Source organism: Cupressus sempervirens, chromosome 5, assembly GCF_028749045.1.
Source record: "Cupressus sempervirens isolate cs-2001-9-10 chromosome 5, ASM2874904v1, whole genome shotgun sequence".
Classification (NCBI taxonomy): domain Eukaryota; kingdom Viridiplantae; phylum Streptophyta; class Pinopsida; order Cupressales; family Cupressaceae; genus Cupressus; species Cupressus sempervirens.
The window spans coordinates 576,968,699-576,977,039 of NC_143122.1; the positions used below are offsets into that span (position 1 = coordinate 576,968,699).

The 8,341-nt window shown below is 34.0% G+C and overlaps 1 pseudogene; it reads right to left on the reverse strand.

Moving 5' to 3' along the window:
- Positions 1-3,790: 3,790 nt before the first annotated feature.
- Positions 3,791-7,469, reverse strand: LOC149557236 (DNA repair protein RAD51 homolog B-like; annotated as a pseudogene).
- Positions 7,470-8,341: the final 872 nt, after the last annotated feature.

Genomic DNA, 8,341 nt, shown 5'->3' on the forward strand with positions numbered 1-8,341 from the left:
TATCTATTGTAGTAACAACAATTTTCAAATTTAAGAAGGAGGTCGAGTTCATCAGAGCTCAAATGAGGATCCCTAACAAGATATTCAAGATCCATGGTTCTAGAAGAAGAAGAAGAAAACATAGAAGAAGAGAAAGGGTGAATAGAAGAAGGTAGACTATATGATAATAGGAGGAAAAGAATCAAGAAGACATTAAGAAGAGGAAGAATGGAAATGGGAGACTACAAAGACATGGAGATGAAGAAGAAAGAAGACCAAGAGCCATTTTGGGAAATTTGATACCATTTGAGTTCATTTTAATGTTGAGCAACATATAATAGCAGTTGTAACCAACATGAAAGAAAAGATACTAGTTGATAGGATAACCCTAAGAAACGTTGGTACCAAACTAGGATAGCAAAATCACTCACTTGTCCAAAAGAAAAATGATAAGATAAAATATTGCAATAGGCATAAACCAACACTGCCACAAAGGTGCCCACAACTTTGGGTGAATACCTTAGCACATATGGACTAGGAAGATGATTTACCCAAATTTTAATTAATTAAAATTGAATTTTGATGAAAGTGGATGGAAAAAAAATTACTAAGACTCTCCAAGCATAATATCAAATGATCCAAAGGTATATCTTTCTCAACAAGGATGGTCTAACTCACCAACTCCAAGCAAGGCCTCTTGTGAAATAAATGATTATTAATTCAAGGGGTCAAAGCACAATAACCCAAGGTGTAAACAAGCTTCTAAAAATGGGGTAAGTAGCCTAATCTAAACTAGATCAACCTAGGCAAATTGGAAATAATAGGACAACAAAGCAGTTTAATTGTGAAGTCTTGACTCAAGAACTTAGATTTTGTTCATTTTAAATGTTCAACTAAGTGTATCAATAGATTTTTAATCATGAACTAGGCAAGTAAAACAACAATTAGAAATTTCAAGAAAATATCTTCAAACAATGAGGAAAGGACAAAGCAACCTTGCATATAAACAAGAATAGTGTCATAGTATCAATCTAATCCCTAGAACAAACATTGTTTATATTTTCAAAATGTTTTTCAATTACGCACATAGTCCTAGAAAAGAAAATTTGGTAGCACTATAGTTCTTAGTAATGTTCAACTTTGTAGCTTTTGCAATCTAGAGTGGGTGAAATCCAATCTTGACACACCAGGGTTTTGACATATTCTGAGAATTTAATCAATCAGAGATACTAAGGAGATCTGATAGCCCAACAAAAGACTACACCTATGAGGATTTCCCCCACAAGGACATTTATATAGCAGTTGCTACTACCACATCAAAAATGACTATTACTGCTTGAGGTACTGTCCACATGGTTGACCCAATAAAGGGAATGTCCACTATGGTTTAATCCTCTCTAATCAAGGAAGACTCACAAAGTTGTACCACATGGGGACTTGGTTTGGATTCAAGGGTTCCAAGTTTCTAATGTGCCGAAAAGGGAACAAAGCATACTCCTCTAGTCTCTTCACCTTATCCAAACATAGCAAACAAGATTTTTTGACATGCTAATTTGAAATCACCTCACCAAATTTTTAAAAAATCCAACAGCAAACACTACCAATCTCAAAAGAGAAAGAATTAATGGATGTTGAGAACAAATCCAAGCAGAATGGTGAGATAATAATAAATATTCTTCCCTACCTACAAGGGAATCCATCATCAAGAGGAGCTTCACATGTAAAGTGAGAAAATGAGGCTCAATCTCTCAAGATCTCCCAAATAGTGTTCATAGGGCCTAATTACTACGTGAAACACAAATGTGTGAAAGCAAACCTAGATCCAATTTTAGAGCACCAAATGAAGTGTGAATCTATGAAAGCATGTAAAAGAACTCAATCCAAAAATATGAGAGATTTCATTTTACTTCCAAATCCAAATGTTATAGAGATCCAACAAAATACCTAGTAATCCTTGCAACACATCTTTTCTCTGTTGTACCTTTTGTTTATGCTTGAACACTCACTCGCAATGAACAAAGCAATAAGCAAAATAAGCAAACACAAGATATGCAATATATATCCAACTTATGCAAAACTAGGATTAGTTCTAAAAATATAATTTTTAAAAGTAATAATAATCATTAAATAACCCAAATGAAAGCTCACATCATGCATTGATCCATTGTAAAAATTAAATGCCCTTTTCAATTTTTTTTTGACCTAGTCATCAAGATTGGACCTATATGATATGAATTTAGATCCAAAACACTAAATGCAAAAAATTGACCTCTATCAAAAATTAGAGAGCTTTTCAAAAATATCAAAATTTTGAAAATATCTTTTCATTTGTGCCCTAGGGAGCCATTTTATCAAAATAGACCAATTTTTGCAAATCAAATTATTGAGCCCTAATATGATATCTAAAATCAAAACACAAAGAACCAACTCTATTTAGAATTCAAAGAGCTTTCCAAAATTGAAAACTTTTCTAAAAAAATTGCTAATTTACTCCTTAAGATGACTTTTCATTAAAAATAAAGAAAAAATAATAAAAATTTGAAAATATCTTGGAAAAATCTAAAAATTGGATTGAAGCTTGTCTGATATGTTGCCACCTTGTAAAAAAATTCAGATTAAAATACTTACCCATTTGGGAGATATGATTAAATCTTTTAGATCTAGGATTTTTTGTCTCCAAACAAATCTGCATAAGGGGGTTAACTCCAAAAAAAATCTAAAACTACCAAGTAAAGGTGGGTTTCCCTACGATGGGTGCCAAAAATGTATGCCTAAAATGTGGGCACACTTCTATGAGTCATTATATCCAAAATTGCTCCAAAAATGAGGTCTCGAATGGTGGCTCATAGCTCTCTATTCATGAAATGCAAGGGTTTGTAATGGAGGCCCTTAGTTTGACCTAGTTTGTGCCCATGCAAGTACACCATGAAACAAGAGATTCAAGGATCCACAATGCATGCAAATGGAGATGAAAACTAATCTATATGATAACAATGCAAACAATGCAAGACCCTGTTTAATACCAATCATTTTAGAGTTGAAACAGTGTTTAATGAGGGTAATATTCTTCTCTATCATGTTCATCATATTCAATCCAATGAAAATTTATTTTTTCTGAATTTATATGCTCCTAACAATAAAAAGAGATAGAAAAAATCATTGGACTAAAGTAGGAAACCTGGTGCAAAGTAGTAATTTAAAGAAAGGCATCATTATGGGAGATTTCAACACTCCTCTTGTGGATGGGGAGAAGATGGGTGGTCTAATCCCAGACTGGGAAAGTAAACAAGACCTCTCTAGCTTCATCAATGGTTTGGCTTTTCTAGATCTGGATCTTATGGGAGGTGCCTTTACTTAGTGAAATAAACGATTGGGGCAAGACTGCATCCAAGTCAAATTGGACAGAGGTTTAATCTTCGCTGATTGGTTGAAGTATTTCTCTTGTAGGTTAGCTCTCCTACCTAGAGTCACTAATACATTTGGCATCGATTTGCGATGGCTATGTGTCGCAATTACAACAGCAATGTGTCGCCACTGCGACAGTAATAGATGTCATTGTTTTTTAGTCAAAAATTACGACATCTATCCTATACTGTTGCAATTACGATGCCCATCTGTCACTATGCAACCACTTTATTGTGACATCAACCTTGTCACAATTCTTGTGGCTAACATCGCAACTACGACGGACACCCTAGCAATTGCGATGGCAGTTGGCGTCACCACCATAGTAACCTCGTCAGAATGCTTGTGGTCGATGTCGCAATTGCAACAGACACCCTGGCAATTACGACGATAGTTGGTGTCATTGCTACAACAGCCCTGTCATAATGCTTGTGGCTGATGTCACAATTATGATGGACATCCTGGCAATTGCGACGGTAGTTGGCGTCGCTACTACAACAGCCCCGTTGCAATGCTTGTGATTGACTTCGCAATTGCGACGAATATAAAGTAAAACAAAAAAACCTCCTAAACCCTATGTAACTTCATTTGGTCACATCTTATATTTGAGTAGGATGGTGTCTTATTAGTACTCCTTCCATTATTTCATGATATATTATTATCAGGCCATCCAATCGGCTATAGAACAAAGATGATTCCTGAACAATCAAATTAGCAATACTGTCGGTCTGCATTGTATTTGGACACTTGCTTTGAGGTTCATCTCATCGATTCCCATTCATCATAGGATCTTTATCTAATTAGACCTCGATAGAAAATATTGATATTTCTCGAGCCCCAAGCCCAAATCATGCAGGCTTCAATCTCCACATATCATAAAGCCTGTATATAGAGTTGGGCATCCTGTAGCTGGAAGCTTCACTTGCATCAGCTCTTGGATGGTGTGAGAATGCTCAGCTCTATATACAGGCTTTATGATATGTGGAGATTGAAGCCTACATGATTTGGGCTTGGGGCTTGAGAGATCTCAATGTTTTCTATTGAGGTCTAATCAGATAAAGATCCTGTGATGAATGGGAATCGATGAGATGAACCACAAACCAAGTGTCCAAATGCAATGCAGATCGACCGTATTGCTAATTCGATTGTTTAGGAATCATCTTTGTCCTATCACCAATTAGATGGCATGATAATAATATATCATGAAATAATGGAAGGAGCACCAATATGACACCATCCTACTCAAATATAAGATGTGACCAAATGAAGTTACGTAGGGTTTAAGAGTCTTGATTTGGTTTGATGTTGGAGGTAGTTGAGAATGAAATAGCTAGAAGCTTCACCTCCCTTGTCACCTCCCTTTGCCTCACTCCTTCTCAGGCCTTAATTTGTCATACTTATGTTGCTTAAATCGTTGAGTACTAATAATTTTGCTAAAATTGATTCCTTACATTTCTCTTTTCAGAAGCTTTCTTATAAAGATAAACTATGATAGAAACAATCTCTTGAACATGCACACACTTTTTCGGCTATGGTGGACTAGGAATATGCAATATATATTTTGTACACTACAATATCATGTAGTGAAACCGATTATACAAATATAGAAGTAGTGAAACCATGGAAGCAAAAGCCAGCAAAATTGGGAAGGTTCAATGAAAACAAATATTATGAAGAAAGATTGCAATGATGTGGCATTAGATTGAATACATAAATATATGTAATTGGATAAAAAATATCTCTGCATATTAATGCCAGTAAAATATCTCTGGTAGTATAGAAAATCATCCTACCATTCACCTTTATAAATAGAAGAATTTCAACGCTATGCAATATGACATGAATGTCTATGGTTGCATGGCTATTTATGGTTGCATCTAATTTTGATATACTAGAACATACAACATCATATTTTATGTGAATTTCATTTCAGTAATAAGCTCTAGTAGTTTGGCATTTCAGTAATAAAATATAGTAGTTTGACATGAAATAATTGTAGTGTGATATCAATTTCTAGATTACATTTTAGCACCCTATGTAATGAATAGATAGGCATCTATTAAATTTATCCAAGGGCACAAATAATACCAAAAAAAATTTAAAAATGAATTATATTTAAGACTATTTTAATGATAAAACACTCTAGTATACGTCTAGTCTAAAATTTGTTGACTGTAGTGGTAAGTTGTGAACGTCTTACCTGAAAAATTTAGGTTATAATCTAAAACTTAAGAAATTATTATTATCATCACTTCTCAAAACACTTAAATTAGAATCCCAAGCATCTACAATATTTTTCCCAACTCCATATGATAGTCTTGAGTTATATATTGATATGTCACATAGCGATCTTCAGAGATGTCTGTAAAAGAATTGTAAGAAATTAACAAAGACAAGGTAATGTATTCTATTTCTTACTAATCAAAAGGGATAAAAATGTTATATTTCAAGCAAGTGTATGGGCTGCTTTAGCAACTTGATCATATTATAAAAACCTAAGTTGCCATGCCTTCTTTTGGTAAAACAAAGTCCACTAATCTTCTACAAATTAAAAGTATCTGAAGTTCCTTTTCCATTGTTATTTTTTTGTTATATTGTAGATCTTTTTCATTGGGAGAATCTAGTTTAGTAACTAGTTTGAGGCTACAGTTCCATAGTAGAATTTAGTATATTATTGAAATAGTATAAATCTTCCTGCTTATTCATTAAAGTCTAAATTTCATTAGAGTGGTTGAAAACTGACTCAGAGTCCTTTTCCACATGATAATCCATTTCATCTCATACAACCACCCAAATTGTATTGTAAATGTAGTTATATTATCTTATGCTTGAGTGTGAAGGATAAGGTTAATTTTAATAGAAAGATAAAGGCATGTGAATAATAAACGGTTATAGATTAACTATTTTAATCCAGTTCTCATTTATAAAGATTAATATACAAATAATAAAAACCCAATGCCTATCATTAAAATATATATGAGATGGCTATGCTATTAATTCAGGTAAATAGGTGGAGCTAATCCAAAATAAAAAAGGGTAAGTACACAACCCTTAACCCATAAAAACAACAAATGATCAAATTATAAACAATTGGAAGCAATGCATCTAAACCAATTTAAAGAGCAAGGACAAAGACTGAGAACATATCAGATATTTCTGATTAGTGCACTATTATAGATGAGAAATTGAAATTTTCTACAATAAAGATTCCACTGCATTCAAAAGCACCCAAATTGGAAAGATCAATTTGTACTATTGATACCACATTTGGCGGTGAACAGCTAGTCCAATATAGAAGGAAGAGTACCAAAGGCCAATTTTTGTAAAAGGAAAAGTTGCTCATACAGAGTAGCACAATAATACTCTGTACCTTGTCTTTGCCATCATTGAAGCTACTTCCAATAACAACCTAGATTCATGCTCTGGCATAGGCAACATTCTCTAGCACATCTACTCCATTGAGCCCAAATCTATAAGAGTTTCAAACATGCATTAGAACTTAGAAGCTAGAATTTCGCAAAGAAAAGTGTACAAGTGGAACCAAAATATATTCAACCTTTTTGCAATTTGTAGAAGCCTTTGTGCTCTGAAGGTTCCTTCAACATCAATATAAAGTGCTTTGCCTTCGCCACTTCCTTTATCTAAAGGCAACTATACAAAGACCACCATTAGTGTTCTACTGAATCACTTTCAGAATGTGAAAGATTCAAAAAGTATTCCAAGTCATAATCCCTAGCATCGAAGTTAATAAAAAATGCTTCCATACACCATAGTTTGTAACTCTTTTTCCAAGAAGTGGGTAGAGACATAATTGACAGATAACTAATTTGTAAAAAATAATCTTATTCTATTGGAAATGTACATCAAATGCCCTACCAAAAACCATGAAGGGTTTTGGGTTAAGAGGCCAACATTGAGTGACTAACATCATGAATGATCCAAACGCATCCAAAAGAGCAAGTATTATATAGACTAGATTTATAATCAAATGAAGAAAATCTGAGAGACACAAAATTAGTAAAAAGCACAGTATGACTTAAAACCTAAAAGAAGGTTACCTGACAAGTAACACAAAGAGTGTGGCACAATTGAGACAATAGTTAAAAACCTAGAAAGCACATCCAACAGGTTGGTGTTGTGCATCAACTCCATAGAATATGGATCCCCATATCGCGTGCTCAAGAAAGATCGAGGGAGCTATAGTGGCCAGTGTAGACTAGCTCAAAAACATGGGAATGCACAAGTCACACCACTTCACTTGGCCCTTGCTCTGATGGAGGATGATTCTGGGCTACTGAAACATAGCATTTTTTCTTTTGTGCCCTTATCTGCCTCTTGTGGAGATGAATCACTAGAATCTATTAGGAGAGTCCTGCGCAAGGACCTAGAAAGATTGCCAACCTAGGGCTCTGCTCCTGATGGTATTTTTCACAAGAATGCTCACAAAAATTGAATCAGATGTAATGAAGAAGCAACAAAGGAGAAAGAAGGTAGTATTATGACAGTGGAGCATCTAATGGCCGACATACATTCAATGCAGACCATTTTTTTTTTTGAAAACTACATTAAATGCTTAACACTGGTCATGCTCAGTGTAGCAAATATGGGTATTTAGTACAGATCAATAGGTCTTGTTTGACTGCCTTTTTGACAATATTAATACTTGTCTCTGTGCAAGCACTGTGCTATACATTTGTACAATACAATTCAATAGAAAATTTTTATTGTTTGATTAGTTAAAAGTTAAAAAAAAAATTGAACACTGACTGTTCACTATCTGTACAAACATTTATATAATGAAACTTTATACTTGAATAGGAATATGTAATAATTCTAACATTTTATTGGTTGAAAAAAATTCAGAATAAGCATGCATTGGATGCTATAGTATCCTGCCTATGGTAGGAACTAAAAATAGGTGTGCAATAACATTATAATGTTCTCCATGAACTTAGTT